The sequence below is a fragment of the Tenrec ecaudatus genome, chromosome 4, assembly GCF_050624435.1.
Source record: "Tenrec ecaudatus isolate mTenEca1 chromosome 4, mTenEca1.hap1, whole genome shotgun sequence".
Classification (NCBI taxonomy): domain Eukaryota; kingdom Metazoa; phylum Chordata; class Mammalia; order Afrosoricida; family Tenrecidae; genus Tenrec; species Tenrec ecaudatus.
Genome location: NC_134533.1, coordinates 183,680,620 through 183,704,145, shown reverse-complemented (window position 1 = coordinate 183,704,145; position 23,526 = coordinate 183,680,620). Strand labels below are relative to the sequence as shown.

The 23,526-nt window shown below is 40.8% G+C and overlaps 1 protein-coding gene and 1 non-coding gene across 3 annotated transcripts in view; both read right to left on the bottom strand.

Moving 5' to 3' along the window:
- The window catches only part of NEK10 (NIMA related kinase 10), a 268,659-nt gene that overhangs the window by 119,877 nt on the left and 125,256 nt on the right, over window positions 1-23,526 (bottom strand). The window lies entirely within an intron of this gene.
- LOC142447350 (U1 spliceosomal RNA) lies at window positions 12,340-12,502 on the bottom strand. Its single transcript, XR_012784090.1, has one exon. It is a non-coding gene; the product is annotated as a U1 spliceosomal RNA (small nuclear RNA).

Genomic DNA, 23,526 nt, shown 5'->3' with positions numbered 1-23,526 from the left:
TCAAGTTCTCTTTCCTTTCAGCAAGAAAGGTGTGTCATCTGCGTATCACAGATTGTTAATGAGCCTTTCTCCCATCCTGACCTGAATTCTTCATGTAGTCCAGTTTTCTGAGATGATTTGCTCAGCACACAGATTGAGTAAGTACAGTACCAGCATAGAACCCTGGGGCACCCCTTTCCTGACGTTCAGCCCTGCAGTCTTCCCTGGTTCGGTTTGAAGGGCTGCCTCTGAGTCCACGCGCAGCTTCTACAGAAGTACAGTGATGTGTTCTGGAATTCTTGTTTTCCACAGTCTGGTCTATAGTTTGTTATGATCCACACAGGGGTCCTCAAACGTTTTAAACAGGGGGCCAGTTCACTGTCCCTCAGACCCGTTGGAGGGCCAGACTATGGTTTAAAAAAAAACACACTATGAACAAATTCCTATTCACCCTGCACATATCTTATTTTGAAGTAAAAAACAAAATGGGGCAAAACATCCAGCGGTCTGGATATATATCCTCTGCGGGCTGCATGTGGCCTGTGGGCCATAGTTTGAGGATCCCTGGTCCACACAGAGCAGTTCTGCATAGTCAATGAAGCACAAGTAACCAAGACAAAGATTTGCACACCAAAGGAAACAGGTCTGGGGGACTCCCAAGGGATGGAGGGAAAAGGTGGGAAGATGAATGGATGAGAAGACTGACAGGTTTGGGCAAAGGTTCATAAAAAGAAAAAGAAAAATCAGGAGAGGGGTGGGTGGGAGAGAACATGAGGAAGGGGGCTGATCATTGGTTTTAACTGCTGAATGCACCACCTCTTCTTTCTTCTGAATGTGCCTTGGTCTAGAACCTGTCCACCATACCAATGGCACAGTGCTCAGCAGCTCAGCTGAAACATGCAACAGGCGAGCCACCCACTGCAGAAGAGTTAACGTTGGAGAAGACATTAAAACTTGGGGAGAAATTGAAAATTTCTCATTGGGAAAGTATCTAATTGACTACATAATGATCTAGCATCTTGTAAGTGGTGTTTGGAGACATCATAAAAGAAAATGCAGCCCGCCCACGCTTTCAAAAATATTATTAAAAGAATCTTGAGGGTTTGGGGATGTGGTTGAGTCTAAACATTGGAGACAACTTTCTATTGCTGAAGTAATTCAATCAATAATATTTGCTTCACTGAGTAAACATGGGGAAGGGATTTTTACATCTCACTGCAATATATTAATTCAGAATCTCTAAAAAGTACATTTAGTTCTCTCAAGTATTAGCTGTCAAACTTCCTGATCCCTCATCTACAAGGAGAAAGAGGGCAAACTTATTGTTGCTAACTGAAAAAAAAACAAAATCATACATTTTAAGAAAACACTATTCATCTGTGTCAGAACGTACGATCCACTATTCATATCATCAAAGAGGCAAGGCCCAACTTAAGTGATGAGGATAAAGACTTGCTCAAGACATATTAAATCTACACACAAAAAGCTCCCATTTATTTAGACTCCCTATCAGGATGCGTCTATGTAGTACAGGAAATGGCATTCATCAACATAAAGTAGATACAATATGTGCATGCACATATTTGTGTGTGCCTGGTGTCTCTTTCTGAATGCTTGTGTGCTTGTATTCATATGTAGAACTCAGGAACAACTACAGGCTTGGTATATTTTTCTATTATTATTAGATGATCATTTTACTGGGGGCTCTTACAGCTCTTCCAGCAACCCATACAACAATTGTATCAAGCATACTTGGACATGTGTCGCCATCATTATTTTCTAAACATTTACTTTCTATTGAGCCCTTAGTAGCAGCTCCTCTTTTGTTCTCTCCATCCTCCCCCCAGCCTTGTGACCCCTTGATAAATTATAAATTATTATTATTTACATAGCTTACACTGACTGCTGCCTCCTTTCCCCCATGGTTTATTTCTTCGTTTCTTTCAGTTTGAGAAATGCTGAGCTTATTCTTCACTTTTGGTTTATCCAAGTCGTGGCACATTTATTTATTTTACCTGACAACCTGAGCTACAAAATTATTTGTGTGCATCTTTAATTAATGTTTATACTTCTTTTAGAAAAGCACATTATTTGAACATTGAATCTCATTTCTTCACTTACTTTAGAAAAGTAGTGATAGTCATGTATTTAATATAAGATACTTGAGTCTTATCTCTAAAAGCATAACATTTCTCTCATGTTTTGTAAATACACATCTTAACACCAATGACATCTATGATTAAGGTGGTCTTATAAATATAAGTAGCATCTTAAAGTGCAAAACCAAAAATACCAAACTCTCTTCTATTGAGTCAATGTCAACTCATAGTATCTCTATACAAATAAATCTTAAATCTATACCCAATGTTGACACAAATTATCAAATCTGATATGTAAATAATTTAGTTAAATAACAAACTGGCCTTAGGTTCATTAAAATAGCCTTATTATTGCCACAGATAAAGCTAGGCCAAGACTGGTTTCTAGACACCAAACCCTCTCATCATGCGAGGGAGACAGCATGATTCAAATCATTCTCACTGCCATTGAGTCATTTCTGACTCATAGTGAACCAAAGGACAGAGAACCCCCTGGGGGTTACAGAACTCTCTACAGGAGTAGAAAGCCTTGTCTTTGTCCTGTGGAGTGGCTGATGGGTTTGAACTAGAGTAGTTGTCACTCTAGTTGGAAAACTAATTAATATCTTTTCCTTGAATGAGTAGAAGATGACTTACAACTAAAACTGGACCATTATTTATTGAATTCAGATAATACTTATTTAGAGACCAGTGTGATAGGTAGGTTTATTGTGCCAACCTGGCCAGTAGGGATATGTGGGATTATTAAGTTCACAGTTTGATTGGAGAGCAAAGAGATACATGATTCGACAAGCCCCATCCCTCTCTCTCTTGCTCTCTGGTGATCAGAACAGCATGTAGCTTCTTTAGCTAGTTCTCTGCCTCATCTTGTGAGCAACACTACCTGTGTGACAGCCAACCCATGGGTTGTATGGCTAGAGCTTGAAGTTCCTTTGAGACCTGCTTTGCCACACTGCTGGTGTGTACATCGCTTGAGCTTGAGGCTGTGGGATCTGGTCGTCTTACATTGCTTGAGCTTGATAATCCATCCAAGCCTGCTTCACTAAGCTCCTGAGCTGCTGACTGTTGGTGACCCACCCTGCTGTTTGCTGCTGTGACCAGACTGCCTGCATTGCCTTAGGGAAGACTGAGCGGTCTACTTCCTTGACCTTAGACCCAGCAGCCCTCATGAATTGAAGGACTTACAGTATATTAACTGTTCCATGGAAATGAGTTGAATTGAGCCCTCTGTATTGTTGTGTGGACTAATTAGCTGTTATATTGCTTCATGATATAGATATATATCCAAATAAATTTCAGTGCTGTATATATAATAAGTGTCCTGGTATTGTTTCTCTAGAGAACTCTATCTAACACAAACATATATATATAAAAAACAAAAAACTACATTGCATCATATCTAATGTAAAAAAACATACTGTATAAGTTGAGCCAAATATCAGCCAAGGTACCTAATTTTATCACAAAAACTGCATTAAAATGTGCTGAAAATGGCTTATGCATGAGTACATATGGTAATAAAAAGTAGAATAGATTGGCACGGTTATCTACAATCCAAGATCTGGGATTAGCTGTGTGGTTGCCACTATGTCTTTAATTGATTTGTTTTAAATGGAAATGAAAAATCTAGTTAGACTCAATTTTTCATTATCCCATTCAGATCGGTGAACTTTTCCCAGATAGTACAATTGGTTTCATGCAGCACTGCAATTTATTTATAATCCACTCATAAAATAGGTGCACATGCCATTGAAAAGCCTAAACACTATACAAATGCAAAGGTGCTCTGCTGGCATAGTGGGTTATGGGTTATGAGTCGGGCTGATAACCACAAAGTCAGCAGTTTGAATTCACCAGCTAGTTATTGGGATAAAGATGAGGCTCCTATAAAGATTTTCAGGGACAGAATCCCACAGAGAGTTCTACTCTGTCCTATAAGGTCACCAAGCATTGGAATGAACTTGATGGCGGTTGGTTTGGTTTGGGTCACAGAAATGCAAAGTGACATCATTGTATATACAGAGGTGCTATATCTCCGAGAGAGTTCTCAGCTTCCATGGAGATTGTGTGAAGGCAGGAAAAAAGGGGCAAGGCCATAGGCATGGCAGTGAAGATGAGAGTGCCACATGCCTGAAGCGCGAGATGGCCTAGGTCCAGACAAATATGTGATCTTGGACCTATTTGAGGCAAAGTGAGATAACAAGGGAATTTTACTACTGTTGCTGGAAAAATAGAAACCTGGTTCTGGTGACAATGGTTTCAGGTTGTCTTTCTTTCCAGCCTGTAACCTAAATAATTCTAGAAAACATGTGTGGACTCTAAACAGTAATGGCAGCCTAATCTTACCAACTCCTCTATCGCACTATGTTAACCCCCCCAATCTCTGACCCCTGCCAGTCATGCCATGTCATACCCTTGGTCCCCCAAATAGAGCATCTTTGCATGTCTAAGGTGAGATCTATACATATGAGGTAACATCTTCTTTGGCCAGTGCACACAGATAGCCTGACATCATCTTCTAAAAACACACACACCTTTTTTAATTGCTCCCTAGATAGTCATCCTTTCATTTATTCAAGAAATATTCACTGGGCGCCCTACTATGTGCCAGACGGTGCTGTATATGTTAAAGTTACAGCAGAAAGGAAGAAAAAAATCACGCAAACATCCCTGGTCTCAGGAAATTCACATTCTAGTAAATTAAAATTTACTAGATTAAAATCAACACAAACATAAATAAGACTTAATAAGTAAAGAAAATGGACAAGCTAAAAACAAACAGGCAAACAAATAAACAAATGTTTATCTCAAGAATAAGCAATCACTGGGGGGCGTCTCAATTTCCGCAACTCAATAGGAAAATCGATGGTCTGTAAGCTCTATTCCTGTTCTGAAATGCTGTCTCCATCATAAAAGTTTAAGAAGTATTTTAATGACAGATATATACTCAGTTTTGAAGCCCAGAATAAAGTTGTTTCTCAGTACGTCTTAAACATGAAGTACTGAAGCACCGCTATAGTACAGTGCATTCACACTCACCACCAATTTGTGAACAGGTAAGCAATTTTTGAGCAGGAAGAGCTGTGCTGCTAACTGAGAGTCTGGCAATTGGACCCCATCAGCCACTCCACAGAAAAGAAGATACGGTGATCCACTTTTGTAAAGATTATAGCTTAGAAAGCCCGATAGGGCAGTTCATTCTGATTCACAGATCACTATGAATAGGAAGTAATTCTATAGAACAGAACAATAGAATAGATATCTGGTACTGGCACAATTACTTTGTACATTTAAAATTTTTGTTGTCTTTACATTTTTAAAGCAAAATAAAACATATTTATTCTAAAGATTAGCATATGTTCCCATCACTTTTGAAGAATTTGGTTTTTTTATTGTATATACTTTAGTTTAAACCACCAGTTTATCTTCTCATAAACTGCCGAAGGTATAGATCGTAAGTCTATAAGCTGATGTACAGCTGGAGAAGAAATGCATTGTTCTTTTTTCTTCAAAGCACAAGCCCTATCATGATGAATATATGCATTCCTCCTCTTTCCTCAGATGCAGTCAGTTTAAATGGAACAAAAGGGGGAAGATGGACAGAAAAAGGTAAAAAGGGGGCTGTATTTGTTTGCCACAATTTTATGTAGCGATCATCATCTTGATTTATTGTATAAACTCAGAAAGTCAAACTGTTATAAATTGAAATCTGTATTTCCTTAGAAGATCCCTCTCTTTTCTTAACTTTGTAAAAAGTGTAAACAAAAAGAGCCCTGTGAAAGGACTCATTATCTGAGAAAGAAGAAAAACAGGTCTTGCCCAAGAGGATGGTTATTAATCAAAACATCTCAGCCAGGGTCGTTACCAATTCAATACAAAAACAAGAAATAAAAGTGACTGAAGACCATCAAGATAATGAGAATTAATTGCAGTAATAGAAGACAAAGAAAACAATCAGGACAAGCATACAAAAAAAGGTATTTAACACAAAGATGGCCACCTGTTACTAATGAAAGGTATAATTCAAAATAAGGATTCATATATCTTAATAATTAATATATCTTAACATAACTAAATTGCATAAAAGTAAACAAAGCAGAAACTATTATAAATATAAAGAGCACTAAATTAAAAACAATCAACAATAACAAGGGGGAATCATACAATTTATCTTTGGCATACATAACAATGTGAATAATCTGTCAGTACATTTAATTTGCTAAACAAATGCTAAGCTGTATGGCCTAAACCCAAAGAAAATATTCTCTTGAAGGAAGCCATAAAAGTTGCATATACTTTATTATTTTGGAGGGTGACAGACTTTGCGGACTTACCAGGAATGCTTATTTCCTAGTATGGTCGCTTGTGTGGAGTCCATTTACACACTCTTTCTGAGCGTGGCCACGTCCACGTGACTGGCTTTGGCCAACAAGGAATTAGCAAGCGTGATGACAGCAGATGCTTGCTAAGTACTTATAAAGGCAGGCTTAATTTCTAGAATTCTCATTCTTGGACACCTCCTCAGATGCCATCCACCATATTGTAAAAAGCTCGGTCTCCCTGTAGTAGAGAGAGCAGAGGAGAATATACAATGCCAACACCAACAACAATGGCAGCCCAAGAGAGCTGCTGGCCAACAACTAGAACCAACTATGCTTCTTAGATTGAGACGTATTTGTCTTTTTCTTCTTGTAGTCTTGTAGAAGTATTCTGTAGATTTTAGTAATTAGTCCTTAGTCCATTATACCATAGCTAAATATCTTTTCCCACTCTGTGATTTCCATTTTAATCTTTTGATTAGCTCATTTGGTGTATTCAAACGTTTTCTTTCTTAATAAATCCTATTCATTTATTGTGTCCTCCACGGTGTGTGCTTCCTATTATGTTGGGTATGCCCTGTACTAGGGCACTTAGATTTGTCCCAATTTCCTCATGAATGATCCTGATAGCTTTGAGTTTTCTGTTTAGGTCTTTGATCCACTTTGAGTTCTTCTTTGTGTGTGGGGTGAAGTGTGAGTCTTGTTCTATTCTTCTGCAGATGGATATAGAGCTTTCCTGGCACCATTTATGGGAGAGGCCAACACCTTCCCGTTATTGGGCCCTTGTCAAACATCAGTTGTTTGTATGCAGACGCTTTTAATTCTCGTGTTCTGTCCTGGTCCATTGGTCAATGTATCCTCCTTTGAGCCAGTACCAGACTGTTTTGACAACTGTGGCTGTGTAGTAGGTTTTGAGGTCAGGAAGTACAAGACCACCTCCTTTGTTCTTCTTTCGGAGCACTTTGCTTAACCTGGGCTTCTTCTCTCTCCATGTGAAGTTGGTAATTAGTTTTCCCATTTCTTTAATGAATGATATGGGGATCTGGGTCAGAATTGCATTGAATTCTTACATTGACTTAGATAGTATTGACATTTTCACAACAGTGAGTCTTCCTTCATGAACCCCGGATGTTTTTCTATTTATGTAGTTTCTCTGTTTCTTGTAATAATGTTAGGAAGTTTTCTGTGTACCGGTCTTTTGTCTTCTTTTAGGTTTATTCCTACATATTTCAACTTCTGTGAGGCAATTGTGCATGGTTTTATTTTTTTGATGTATTTTTTTTGAATTCTCATTACTGATATAGAGAATCTAATTACAAACTCCTAATTGTTTCCAACAATCCCACTGTGGAGACTTTAGGGTTATCTATAAAATCATATCATCTGCAAGTAGAAAAAGTTGCGCTTATTCTTTGCCCAGTTGTACTCCCTTAATTTCTTGCTGTTGTCTTATGGTTCTGGCTAGGACTTCCAACACAATGCTGAATAAAAGTGGTGATCAGGGATATCCTTGTTGGGTTACCTTTTATTCGGTGGGAAAATTTTCCCCATTGGATGTGATATTAGCTGTTGGTTTTTCATGTATGGCCTTTATTGTGTTGAGGGATTTCCCTTGGATTCCTGTCTTACTAAGTGCTTTTATTAGGAATGGGTATTGGATACTGTCAAATGAGTTTTCTGTATCAATTGACATGAGCATATGGTTCTTACACTTTATCTTATTTATATGATGGATTGCATTACTTGTTTTTCGAATGGTGAGTCATCCTTGTATCGCTGGTATGAATCCCAGTTCATCATGATGGATTTTTTATATGTTGTTGGATTTTTTTAATGTTTCATATATAAAATAGTAAAAATGCTAAATAATGGTTAGCTCTAGGTGGGATTATATGCTACTTTAATTTTGATCTTTTTTTGTAATCACTTTAAAAATTTTTGTTCTTGACACATTTTTATAATTCAAAAATTCTCTCAAACAACATTAATTTTTTGATAACAAGCAATCTATTTGGTTTTCAAAAATGTACTGTCCTCTTCCATGATGTACACCTTCCCAACCCGATAGCTGAACACAAATGTGTGCATAAGCAAACGTGGTAAAGAAAGCTGATGAAGCCCGGCTATCAAAAGATATAGTGTCTGGGGTCTTAAAGGCTTGAAGATAAACAAGCAGCCATATAGCTCAGAAACATCAAAACCCACATGGAGGAAGCGCATCAGCTTGTGTGACCACGAGGTGTCTAAGAGATCGGGTATAAGGCATCAAAGAACAAAAAATCATATCATTGTAAATGAGGGTGAGAGCAGAGTGGAGACTCAAAGCCCATCTGGAGGCAACTGGACACACCCTTACTGAAGGATTGCAGGGAGGAGATGAGCCAGTCAGGGTGCAGGGTAACAACAATGAAATATACAACTTTCCTCTAGTTCTTAAATGCTTCCTCCCCCCACTATCATGATCCCAATTCTACCTTACAAATCCAGCTAACCAGAGGATGTATACTGGTACAGATAGGAACTGGAAACACTGGGAATCCAGAACAGTTGAACCCCTCAAGACCAGTGGTGAGAGTGGCGATACCTGGAGGGTGGAGGGCAGGTGGGGTAGAAAGGGGGAACCAATTACAAGGATCTACATATAACCTCCTCCCTGGGGGATGGACAACAGAAAAGTGGGTGAAGGGAGACATCGGACAGTGTAAAATATGACAAAATAATAATAATTTATAAATTATGAAGGGTTCATGAGGGAGGGAAAATGAGGAGCTGATATTAAGGGCTCGAGTAGAAGGTAAATGTTTTGAGAATGATGATGGCAATGAATGTTCAAATGTGCTTGACACAATGGATGTATGTATGGATTGTGATAAGAATTACATAAGCCCCCAATTAAATGATTTTAAAAATATGTATTGTCCTCAGTAACTTTACTGAAGCAAAAACAAAAAAAAATAATAACCACTGTCACCAAGTCAATTCCAACTCACAGAAACCCAGCATAGGGTTTGTGAGGTGCTGAACCTTTACAAGAGCGGAAAATCTCATCTTTCTCCCATGAGTGGCTGGTGGGTTTGAACCACCAACCTCGCGGTTAGCCATCAATCCAAGGCTTACTCAATGATGTCATCAGAGATAGAGAGTAATAAAAATCTTTTTATTAAACGGTAGTACAAACAGCCTGTGGGTTATGAACAAGAACCATTCCTGTCTTTAACATGCTGTTGGTAGTCAGATAGGTGCATATTGTTCTTGTTTGGCCTTACATTGGGAGCTCTGGTGGTGCCATGATGAAGCTGCAGGCTACTAATCTGCTAACCATTACCCTGAGGTGGGTACCTACCAGTCGCCTCATGGGGTGTGGTAGCCTGCTATCATAAACAAAGGTGAAACTCTGAAAATACACTTCAGACTTGGAGGGCAGGGTTTGGCACCTCATCAGATTCTACCGGAAAATGTACATAAGGGTCAGTAGACACACCTGGAACTGTAGGCCCTATTGTTTATAGGCCCTATTGTTTCTTTCTCTTTTTTTTCATTTCCATCTATATAAGATAGGCAAGATCAGCAATCCTGAGGAGAAAACAACAGGAACAATGGTTCTAAGGGGACAGGGGAGAGAGGGAGAGGGAGCTGGGAGGCAACAAACTCAAGGGCAAGGGAACAATAAGAGATCTAAAATCGATGGCAAGAAGGGTGTAGAACGCCTGGTGGGGTTTCACGAAGGCAATGTAGCTGAGAGCAATTACTGAGAGCCGAATGAAGGTCAAACATGGTACTGGAACAGGGGGTAAATAAAAGGAAATAGAGGAAAGAACAAGAAGTTAAAAGACATTTATAGAGGTATAAATATAGACATGGATATATGTAAATATATTACTATGTAACTATAGGGATATAGGTCAATGTACATATATTTCTATGTTAAGTATCAAGGTAGAGGATGGATATTGGGCCTCTACTCTAAAGCCCTCCCTCAATGCAGGAATACTTTGTTCTAATAACCTGGCATTTCATGATGCTCACCTTCCCAACATGATCGCTGAAGTTAAAATAGGTACTTAAGCAAATGTGGTAAAGAAAGCAGATGGTTCCCAGCTATTATAAGAGATAGTGTCTGGGGTCTTAAAGGCTTGAAGTTAAACAAGCAGCCATCTAGTAGGGAAACAACAAAGCCCACATGGAAGAAGCACACCAGCCTGTTTATCACAGGTGTCGATGGGATCAGATATCAGGTATCAAAGACCCAGAACAAAAAATCATATCCATGTGAATGAGGAAGAGGGCAGAGTGGAGACCCAAAGCCCATCTGTACACAATTCAACATCCCCTCACAGAAGGGTCACAAGGAAAGGACAAGCAAGCCAGGGTGCAGTATAGCACCAATAAAACACTCAACATTCCTCTAGTTCTTTAATGCTCCCCACCCAACCCCCCACTATCATGACCCCAGTTCCACCTTACAAACGCGACTAGACCAGAGCATGTACACTGGTACAGATAAGAGCTCTGGACACATGGAATCCAGGACAGATAAACCCTCAGATACAGTAATGCTAGTAGCAATACCATGAGGGTAGGGGGAAGGTGGGTAGAGAAGGGGAAGATATGGGGAACCAATCACAATGATCAACATATACATCCCACCCCAAGTGGGATGAACAACAGAAACATGGATGAAGGGAGACAGCAGACAGTGTAAGATATAAAAATAATGATCATTTATCCAGGGGTGGCTAGAGTGGGATGGGAGGGAGGGGAAGGAGCTGATACCAAGGGCTCAAGTATAAAGAAAATGATGATAGCAACATTATGTATAAATGTGCTTTATACAATTGATGTATATGAATTGTTATAAGAGCTGTAAGAGCCCCCAATAAAATGATTTATAAAAAAATGTTTAAAGGTAAAACTTTGGAAACCCTGTAAGGCAGTCTTCAGGAGAAAGAGAGGGCTTTCTACTCCTATAAACAGTGATAGTCTCAGACATGTCCTATAGGGTTCCACTGATCAGCCTGGACTCAGGCAGTGAGTTGGTTTGGAGTTGACTTGCCCTGTAGGATTGCTCTGAGTTGTAATCAATTTGATAGGAGTGGGTGGGGTTTTGCTTTTGTTTTTCTAATGCAAGAAAAGTCCAAAGTCTTTTCAGTGATAGGAAAGTCGAAAGTGATGAGTTTCAAAGAAAGAACAAATTTCTCTAAAGTTAAAGGGCAAGTTGTAGTTGTTTGGTAAGTCAGCGCTTCATATGCCAATGTCTGAACCTTGGGAACTGCCTGTACATGCTTATAAAAACTGAACACGGGCTAAAACCTCATTTTCATATAAAAATCTCCACAGGTAGTTCAGTGCAGAATAATGCTTCCTTTTCTTTTCACAAACAAAAGTCAAAATTTACAGGTTGAAATTTACACACCCCTAATGTTTAAGTACTAGTCAGAAACTGAAATGCAAATAATTACAGCTATAATCGTCATTCCTGTCGATTAAGGTCCTTTTATCTGAATGGGCTCTATATAAGTTATTATTGTAAATTACTCTGGGTAGAGATGTATCTCGTAATTAATAGACTTTTAGAACTGGAACATCTAATTCAGTGTTTTTAAAGGTTTTTTAGAACTCTTTCTTCATTTTAAATAATGGTACAGAAGCCCCAGATAGAACAGAAATCAAAACAAAAGAGCCTTGTTTAAAACAGAGGGCTGAACCTGCCTTCTATTGCTCCACCGAATATTGCTTCTCTCTCACCTTTTACTTCTCTCTCCATCAGTGCCTCCTTCTCCCTCTGAAGACAAGTATCTTCAATCCTCCAGGTTCTACCTGGGCCCCTCATTCTCACATTCCGTCTCAGGGCAGTGTTCTCTTCTGGTTGTTGCTAGTGCTCTGTCTACCTTAGCTAGCCACTTTTCCCCTCCCACTGCAGTCTTGCATCAATTTTTTTTTAATAAGAGACAGCGTGAACATAGTCCCCCATTACTACAAATTATGCAGTCGAGTTTCCCACATTTGGGGAAATTTCAGGGGTCAGCATATCCGGAGAGCGATGGATGAGCCTCGCCCTGGAAAAACCACCTTCGTGATCATGGTGTCTCCCTGCCAGGTAAGCATATTGATTCTCAGCACTACTTTCCAATTCTCCTGGTGATCACTATCTGCACATCCAAGAGAGAGTCTTTAATCTTTTACATTGCACCATCTCAAATCAACATATAAAAACAATTGTTGACTGTGGGAAAAATGGAATTAAAAGATAATGGAATTTTTCCAGGAACTTTTTGAAGCCCCCTCACATGTACCTAACCAACTCCACATTTCACTGCATAATAGTCACATGTGATTGAAAATTAAGTAAAATGTCAACTACACAGCAGGGAGGGGGGAAACATTAAGCAAAAATATTTATAGGCTTCCAAAAAAGAATTGTCAATAGATCTTAAAAATCTATGATGAAGACAGTGCATGACTACCACTAGCAACTTCTCTGGGAAGAATCACATTAGAAAAATAGAGTGGGAGAAAAATGTGGAACAGAAGTCAAAATCATAAAAAAGATCAGTTTTATTGGTTAGAGACTGGTCAGAGAGAGACTGAATTCACCTCTGTGTTAGAAATAATTAACAATCTAAGAACAAAGGGCAGCCTTTGCCCAAGGGCGAAGTTTAGAGCCTCAGGAAAGAAGGAAGGCTGGAAATAGTCAACACAGGGAATGAGTGATGGTCCATTGAAGGGGTTTGGATCAGTGAGTTGCATCAGAACATGTATGACTTATTGAAGGTAAAACTGCAATAGACTCAGGAAACCACCTAAATCACAAGAAAATGATTTTTTAAAAATTTATTTTATTAATTTTAACAATTTATTAGGGGCTCATACAATTCTTATCACAGTTCATACATATACATACATCAATTGTATAAAGCACATCTGTACAGTCCCTGCCCTAATCATTTTTTCTCCTCTTTTCTTTTTTTACATTTTATTAGGGACTCATACAACTCTTATCACCATCCATACATATACATACATCAATTGTATAAAGCACATCCATACATTCCCTGCCCCAATCATTCTCAAGGCATTTGCTCTCCACTTAAGCCCTTTGCATCAGGTCCTCTTTTTTTTTTCCCCTCCCTCCCCTTTTCCCCCTCCCTCATGTGCCCTTGGTAATTTATACATCGTTATTTGTCATATCTTGCCCTATCCGGAGTCTCCCTTCCCCCCTTCTCTGCTGTCCCTCTCCCAGGGAAGAGGTCACATGTGGATCCTTGTAATCAGTTCCCCCTTTCCAACCCACTCACCCTCCACTCTCCCAACATCACCCCTCACACCCCTGGTCCTGAAGGTATCATCCACCCTGGATTCCCTGTACCTCCAGCCCTCATATGTACCAGTGTACAGCCTCTGACCTATCCAGGCCTGCAAGGTAGAATTCGGATCATGGTAGTTGGGGGGAGGAAGCATCCAGGATCTGGGGGAAAGCTGTGTTCTTCATCGGTACTACCTCGCACCCTAATTAACCCATCTCCTCTCCTAAACGCCTCTATGAGGGGATCTCCGTTGGCCGACACTTGGGCCTTGGGTCTCCACTCTGCACTTCCCCCTTCATTTTTTCCCCCTTCATTTAATATGGTATATATATATATATACATATACATATACACATACATACACACACTTATATCGTTGGGGTTTTTTTTTGCATGATGCCTTAAAAGCTTATGTGCCAACATCAAAGGCCCAGCTATTGACTTCTGTGCGTCCAGAGGAAAGAAGAATAAAGACAATTGAAGATATATGGAAATAATCAGCCCAATAGACTAATGGACCATGGGAGCATCACCCTCCCTGATCCTGAGGCCATAGGAATGAGATGGTGCCCGACCACTATGACCAACTGCCTTGAAAGCGATCACATTAGAAGGCCCTTGACAGAGTGAGAAAGTGTGAAACAAACTTAAAATCTTACTAAAAGACCTTACTGATGGGACATAGTGAAATCCCTAAGACCAAAGCCCCTAGCCACCCTTCAAGTCTGGAAATGAACTCATTTCCGTGGCTGAATTTCTAGGCAAAGCATAAAAAAGACAAACTCACTGCCATCAAGTTGATAGCAACTCATGGTGATCCCACAGAACAGGGTAAAACTGCTCCTGTGGGTTTCTGAGACTGTCACTCTGTACAGGAGTAGAAAGCCCTATCTTTCTCCAGCAACGCTGGCTGGTAGTTTCTTGTTTGTTTATTTTTTAATTAAAAGATCATTGTATTGGAGGCTCTTACAGTTTATAACAATCCAGACATCAATTGTATGAAGCATATCTGTACATATGTTGCCATAATTATTTTCTAAACATTTACTTTCTATTTGAGCCCTTGATATCAGCTCCTCTTTTTGCCCTCCTCCCCACCCGCATGACCCCTTGATAAATTATAAATTACTATGATTTTCATATCTTACACTGACTGCTGTACTTCTTTCCAGACAGAATTGTTTGTTCTGGCAGTCTAGTGTATTTTCAATATTCTTTCAAAAGCATCAATTCTGCTCTCTTCCTCATTCATTGTCCAGAAGGCCCTCATGGAAACCAACTGAATGTACTCACAGTGAGGGTTCTGGGTAATTAAACAAATAGATTAAATTCACCCAATTATTATACTCCAGCCATCTAGTGATTGTCAAGCACTATATTTTTGCATCATAAACAGAAATGGAATTCAGAGCCAATAGTCCTGAAATTTCTAAGCATAAATATATATAACTGCTTTAATGACTTTTGTCTCTAGTGATATTGAACATACGTGGGTTGACTCACTGATTTTTCATTTGCACTCAAGCCACAGATCACCAGCTTTTAAAATTCAAGTATATAACTAAACCAAGTAATAGTGGTGCTGTATCAAAAAGAGATCGTACAATCTCAATTACAGTATATAATTATATAAATGCTTTTCCCTAAATAGAAAGCCACATCAAAATGTGTATCTCTCCATAACACAAACATAACAAGAAAGTATGGTAAGCAACTTCCAAGCAAAGACCTGATTGTCTTCATGCTCAGTAGCAGATCCTCTCTAATGGAGAATATTCTTTATCTGAATCAGGCTTACAGTTATTACTATCATATCTATTTGTAAATGATCATTAGACCCTTTGCCTTGGATTACGATCTTATCAGCCAAGTCTATGCAGGCAATAGCAGTTCAGACTTACAAGGGCAGGGCGTGGGGTAGAAATTTTCTCTGTGTGACATTATGAAATGGAAAAACAGTCTCAATTCCATCTCTCTATAAGAAAAACCTCAAAGAGCTGCCAAGAACCGCTTTAATGACTTTCAACTATTAACAAAGAAGAGTGTGTCCAAAAGGACATCGAGAAAGCTTAAAATTATGAAGAGATTGGGGAGGGTCAAAGCTTCAGCTTCTATCTGGCTGCACAAAGACTTTGAGGCCTTCAAGCACGTCTTACACGGAAGCACTTTTCCTGTAGATTTTAGGGACGGCTGTAAGTATCCTGTCCAGCCCCACTGGCCCTGCTTCCAAGCACACTGGCCAGACTTCCAACTGTTTGAATGTCGAAGGATTTTTGTTAACACCTCAACTTTCTCTGCCTGAAACATGAAAGGCCACAGGGGTCGATGGAATTAATGTGCCCCAGGAACAACCCTCAAGCAATGGCTGAGAAGAGTTGATGTACAGAAATACTCTTTCTCTTAGGGCATGATAATTCTGTTACATCATTTACACCAGCTCCCACATGCCCCAGCAGGCTTATGCTTCAGATACCCAGAGTGAAACCTTGCACAAAAAATCCTTTATCAACTGCCTACCCTCCTCTGCCTCAGTCCCGCACTCCCCTATCCATGGCTCCTAGAATCGCCTCCAGAATGATCCCCTGCACTTGAATTCTTGTGCTGGGGTCTTTCTCTAAAGGAACCCAAACTCACAGGTAGGTAAAAGTAAGTGGCAAGCCCAGAGGAATTCACTCGTGGGCGCTTGTAAGTATCACAAGAGCAAGGCTACAGCTAGGTCTCAGGGACCAAGAGTAACTGCGAACTGGGCAATGTCAGAGTTCTCTGATATTCACCGTGTGCTGGTCTGAGTCTCCCAGGCTGGTCTCCTCCAGGCTCAGGAACACGCCCACCAACACTCTGCGGCCCCTTTTCTCCCAGCTTCGGCTCTTCCCTGAGCCCTTGCTCAACACTTAGTTGGGAAAGAACTCCAATTGGCCCATTTTCACTTAGAATGAAAGCGACATTCCTCATCGTGTCATGTTTGACCAGAGCATGTGAGCGATAGGGTTAGCCCACCTTGAGACAAATGCCAAAGCTGGGCAAACCAGATTGGATCAGAGAGACGAGATAAAACGTGCTAAACCGTACAAACCATGTAACTTGGAGTGAAGAGTGAGGGTTGACTCCCAATATCATAATAGCTAATATTTATGGTCACTAACAGCATTTGCTATCTACCCATATCTAGCTAGCTATCTAATCATCTTTTTTTGTTTCTTTTTAATCAGAATAGCACCTTTTGGGGTTGGGGGGACTATCATCATCCAGCATTTCAGATGAGAAAACTGAGGTCCTGAAAAATTAAGTAACTTTAACACAATCAAACAAGAAGGCACAAAGCCCTGTAGGAGTCACTGGGCAGTGTAAGATAAGATAAAATAATAATTTGTAAATTATTAAGGGTTCATGGGGGGGGTGGGGAGGAGGAGGGAAAAAGGGAAAATGAGCTGATTCCAGGAACCCAAGCGGAAGACGAATTTTGAGAATGATGAGGGCAACGAATGTATAAGGGTGCTTTACACAGTTGATGTATGTATGGATTGTGATAAGAGTTGTATGAGCCCCAATAAACTGATTTTTTTAAAAGCGCCCTGTGGGAGCAAATCCAGGGAATCTAGCTCTTTATTATGTCACACTCTCCCTCCAGGGAAATCTCCTACACCTCCTGGCTTCTCTCACTACTGCTGCTCTGTGGTAATATTTACTAAGTTTATAAATTAAGTAAGCTTTCATACAAAAATTATAAATGAGCTTGGAGGAAATAAGGAAGGAAAGGCTAAGCAAAATGTGAGGGAAATGTTTTATTAGAGAAAAAACCTTTTGGGAAAACCAGAGTAGCATGAACATATTAGTTGATGGATGTAAAGTCTTTAAGAACCTAATGCCCAAAACGTGTGGATTCTAAAATAGTTGAATATCACCTATGTACATGAAAGTTACCTAGGGTTCACATTTTCAGATATTTATTTTGACATTTTCTCATAGCCCATTACATCATTGTCACAGTTTGACAGTTTATTGTTTTGTTTTTTTGTGTGTACTTAAAAAAAGGAAAGAAAAAATCCTTCCCCAAAGGGCAGCTTGAATTTCAAAGTTGTGGATTCATAACTATGATCCTACCATTTTAGCAAAAATAATCCCTGGCCTTTCAAAAAAAGTTTGTCTTTTATTTGGCATTTATGATTTTGTTTCACCTAGGATTGTTATGACTACTCTGAAATGCCAAGATTAAAAATTGAATTAATGTTCAGCATAGAGGTTTTATAGTACTAGCCAAATAAGTTATGAAACAGAACTTGCAATCACAGATTGAAAAGGGGTTGAAATATGATTGCAAGACCACTTGGAATAACTCAGTCATAAGAACAGTACAAGTCGAACGAGACACCACACAACAACTAAGGGGTCTCTTCACCTCTTCACCACCGGCATGGAACTTTGGCGTTCTGATTTCCCAACTGCTCAGATGGCCCCCAGATTCTCGCTCTTTCCCTTCTCTGTTCACCCACATCACTGTCCCCGTTTTGCTTTCCAAATTCTCACCTGTTCACATTTGAAAGGAAACTCCAGGCCGTCTGCGATCCAACATAAATTCCAACCCAGACTTCTGCTCTCCCTAACTAAGCTGCGGATGTGCGGGACAGAGCTGAAGAAAGGGTTAATTTGCACAATTCTAAAAGGCACTCAGCGGCAGAGTGGGAAATCAAGATGTTCCCCCGCCGTGGAAGTGGCAGGGGCTGTTCTGCTTATGCCAGCCTCGCTGTGCCGGGACCAAGTGTGAACTTACTTCCGTGTGTCAGCTTCCTATCTCCTGCCCCTCAGCACTGACGGCACCCTTCAGTGTCCGTTTTGTGGTAAGCAATGGAATCCCCTCAGATATTTTTCCTGTAAAGTGAACGCAGTATTACGCTCTCTCTACAGAGACTTCTGAAAGGATTGCCGAAGGAAGGGCATGAGCTCAACTTCCAAAGATCAGCCATGAAAGCTCTGTGGACGGAGCACGTGGTCAGATCCTCCATGGAGCATGGAGTCGGCAGAGGCCCCGGCAGCCATTGCTTTCCCTGTGCATGGGCTCACCATGGATCAGACGTGACCCAATAGCAGCGAACAAAAACAACACTCCGTGGAATCTGCTCCAGACACTGGCCCAGAAGGCTGTCCCTCTGAGACTCTTCAACCTCAGTCTGCTGATAACCTTGCTTTACCCAGGCCAACACAGAACCCAGAGAACGCACACTTTGGAAGACGCCCAGCTTTCGCCCCACCCCACCCTCCCCAATTCCTCTCAAGCCCTCTGCCCTCAGGCACCCAGACTCCCTGCTGCACAGCCACTCTGCACCGCTGGTCCCAGCTCCACCGGGACCCATCCAGTGAACTCCTCGCTGTCTACTGCTCAGAAGCACTTTCTCTAAAGAAGGCTCAACCCATTGCAAGTAAACCTACCCTTGGATAGGCTCTCCCTCTGCTGAAGGGACCAGGAAGAGTTTCTTTGTATCGTTAATCACAGTTACCAATCCCTTATGTTACATTTCCCATGTCATCTCCTGTTTCTGGTAGGACCTAAAGTGCTACACGTCATTCTGAGGTGATATGGGCTGAGAGGTCAAAATGTTAGTGGTTAAAACAGACTCGTTTTCTTTACTACAGCTACTGGCCCCTGAATCCACTTACAGGTTGTTTTTGCTTATCTTTGACTGAACAGTAGTGCTATATTTCAGTTTATTGAGTATGGCCAAAACATTCTGGCCAGCTCCTCCCATCTAGAGATAATCCATTTCCTAATCCCTTGAATTTGGTCTCGCTTTAGCTTGTTTTGGCTAACAGACTGTGACGGGAGTGTTAACCAACTACCAGAGCTAGGCTTTAGACAGCTTGCAGCGTCCACTTCTGCCTTTGGGAGTGCAGCTTGGACTACGTCATGGAAATGAGAGGAGACAAGGAAGAGGGCCCTGGGCACCCCAGCCAGGAACCAAGGCCAACTCCCAGATGCACCAGGCTATGGTGGGCCTACCAGCTCAGTCAACCATTCATCTGAATGCTGATTGAGTAAACCCCGCAAAGCCACACAGATTGTTCTTTAAAGCCTCTCCAGAGTGAATTTACTCTAAGTAATAACAAACTACACTCAACTCAGTTATTGTTGAGTCAACTCTGCTTCATAGCAGCCTCGGAGAACAGAGCAGAACTAGTCCACTGAGTTTCTGATGCTGAAATCGTTGCAGAGGCTGAATGCCCCATCGTTCATCACTGACCTTTCAGTGACGAAGTAAGTGTGTAACTATTGCACCATGAGGGCTCCTTATAAAGCAATGGATAACAAAAACCTGCATCTTCCCATCAGCAAATAAATCACCTGGATTTTTCACTTTGTGGTATTTCCTGAGGATATGTTGTGATCAACTATGCCCCTACACCCACCAAGAAGAATATCATGTTAAAGGAAGACATCTACTCTGTATTCTCAATCATGTCTCTTTCCAGTAGAAATATGAAATGTATATTGGTATGGAAGGTTTAAGAGGACAAAACAGGTCCCCCAAAAGATACATGTGGATAAAGACATATAATGTTTACAGACTCATGTTCACTTGTAAAAATATATGCTATTATGAAAAAGCAAGGGAAGAGACATATAGACAGTGAAAAGAAGCGATTCTCAATCACTAGTTAACACACGAAGGGCCTCTGCGGATGGGTGAAACCAATCACCCGAGAGCGAGGCCCCTTTCTTGATTGCTGAAGAGCCCAGAGCAGAGCAGCCTCTGACAATCCAGAAGGAGCTGCCAGCATGCATCTCGAGTCACACTGTTCTTAATCTTGGCTAAGTAAAGACACACACAAAATTAAAACTAGCGTATATTCTAATATATACTTAATTTTATCCATTTTTCCTGTGGTTTCTATAAATTCTATAAGTGTCAAAACACTAATTTTGAAAGGATATGAATTTATAAGTGCTCTCGTGAGCCTTAGTGGTGCAGGGGTTAAGCATTCAGCAGCAAACTGAAAAGTGTGGAGGCTTGACCCGCAAACAAAGATGTGGCCGCTGGCTTCGTGCTGGTTTCTAGCCTTCGAGACCCTACAGGGCAGTTGCTTAACTTCGATTTTGTCTTGCCTCCCTTTCTGGAAATAACCTCGTTAATTCAGAAAGAGTCTTGGGACTTTACTAAGTCTGCTGCCATTATGAAAAATATATCTACACTTTCCTAAAATGTATTAATTAGTAATTAATTGTGAAAATGGTAAAAAGAAAGAAAGAAAAATGTTCTGGTTAAAAAGATGATAAACAACAAAATCCAAATCCCGAGGAGGGTGAGGAATCTGAGCTTAAATTGTGAACACCCAATTTGAAGAAGACTGTGGTGATAGTGGGAACCCCAAACCCGTCTGCCGGGGCCCTACATGGATGTAGCTGCTGGCAGAGCCCCTCCGAACACACTCGAGGGGTGTGAATAAGCTTGCTCATCTCACCGACAGACACTACTGTCGACCTGCTTGCAGCACATGGGATTGCCTGTAATCATTTTATCCAGTTCTAGTTTTCAATAGCCCCTGTTTCTCTCATGACAGAGGTTTTTCCTCTAGTTTATTATAATATTGCTGTTGATCTTTTTCTTTTTTTAATCTCCCGTATATACTGGTACATAAACCGAGTTTTTCAGCACATTTTTAATGCAGTTTCTGTGGTAAAATTAAGTGCCTCCTCTACCATGCTCACCCTCCCAACACAACTGCTGAAGCCAAAGGGGGTGAACAAGTAAATGTGGTGAAGAAAGCTGATGGTACCCGGCTCTCAAAAGAGATAGTGTCTGGGTCTTAAAGGCTTAAAGATAAACAAGCTGCCATCTAGCTCAGAAGCTACAAAGTCCGCATGGAAGAACACACCAGCCTGTGTGATCACGAGGTCCCGAAGGGATCAGTTATCAGGCATCAAAAAACAAAAAAAAATCATATCATTGGCTGCACACCTCCATGATACGATTGCTGAAGACAAAAGGGTGCATAAGCAAATGTGGTGAAGAAAGCTGATGGTGCCCGGCTATCAAAAGAGATAGTGTCTGGGGTCTTAAAGGCTTGAAGGTGAACAAGCGGCCATCTAGCTCAGAAGCAACAAAGCCCACATGGAAGAAGCACACCAGCCTGTGCGATCATGAGGTGCTAAAGGGACCAGGTATACGGCATCATGCAAAAAATAATAATTTTTATATTTATATATATATATATATACATACACACACACACCATAGTGAATGAAGGGGGAAGTGCAGAGTGGAGGCCCAAAGCCCATTTGTCGGCCACTGGAGATCCCCTCACAGAGGGGTTTAGGGGAGGAAATGAGTCAGTCAGGGTGCGATGTAGTACCGATGAAGAACACAGCTTTCCCCCAGATCCTGGATGCTTCCTCCCCCCAACTACCATGATCCAAATTCTACCTTGTAGGGCTGGATTGGGAAGAGGCTGTACACTGGTACATATGAGGGCTGAAGGTACAGGGAATCCAGGGTGGATGATACCTTCAGGACCAAGGGTGTGAGGGGCGATACTGGAAGAGTAGAGGGTGAGTGGGTTGGAAAGGGGAATCGATTACAAGGATCCACATGTGACCTCCTCCCTGGGAGATGGACGGCAGAGAAGTGGGGGGAGGGGGAGGGAGACTCCAGATAGGGCAAGATATGACAAAATAGCAATCTATAAATTATCAAGGGCTCATGAGGGAGTGGGGAGCTGGGAGGGAGGGGGAAAAAAAGAGAACCTGATGCAAAGGGCTTAAGTGGAGAGCAAATGCTTTGAAAATGATTTGGGCAAAGAATGTATGGATGTGCTTTATACACTTGAAGCATGTATATGTATGGATTGTGATAAGAGTTGTATGAGCCCCTAATAAAATGTAAAAAAAAGAAAATGATGATGGAAATGTATGTACAAATATGCTTGAAACAATTAATGTACGAAATGTTATGAGCTGTAAGAGCCACCAATAAAATGATTAAAAAAATAAGTGCCTCGGCTGATAGTCGGGTCGGCTTGTACTTGAGTATATACAGTATTTGCTTCTTGTGTGTATTTTGTTGTGTTTGGGTATTCTGTTGTTGTTATTGCTTTATCACTTTTCTAGTCTATGAAGCACTGTTGGGGCTGGGGGTGGGGCTGCAGGGTGATGAGGAGCAAATAATTAATATAGAAGAGGGGAGGATGTTAAAGAACTGACTGTGGTGATGTATACACAACTCTTTCTAAATATGACTGAATTTGATTTGGGTTAAATAAAACTCTGCAAATAAAATATATACTGATGAAGGCTCTCCGGAATATGTACTCTCTAAAGAACAAATCACAATACCCCTACACGAAGACATCAACCTAGTGCAACATTTTAAATTCTTAATATGTCAACTTAATCTACCAATTACTCATGATTATATTAGCAAGCACAATAGCATGATGGTTAATGACCTGGACTGTGGTGGGCGGTGTGGGTTTGCATCCGGGATCCACTTGCTGTGTGATGTTGGGCAAATGACTTAACCACCCTTGTAATTGCTTTAGGTAGCCTCACTTACCTTAAAGGAGGTTAGAGGGTTAAATTACCTGTGGAACAAATATCAACCACTCCTCTGTCAGTTTTTTATTATGATGTGATTCTTAAGTTTCTGTGATGCTGGAACCTTTGTCAGTAGTATTTCAAATACCAAGAGGGTCACCCTTGTTGGGTGCAGTTCAAGGAAGTTTCCAGACTGAGACACAATCGGAAGGAGAACCTGAAGGTCTACGACAATTGGGCAGTGAAATGCAATGGAGAATTGTTTGATATCATGCCAGCAGATGAGCCGCTCAGTTGGAAGG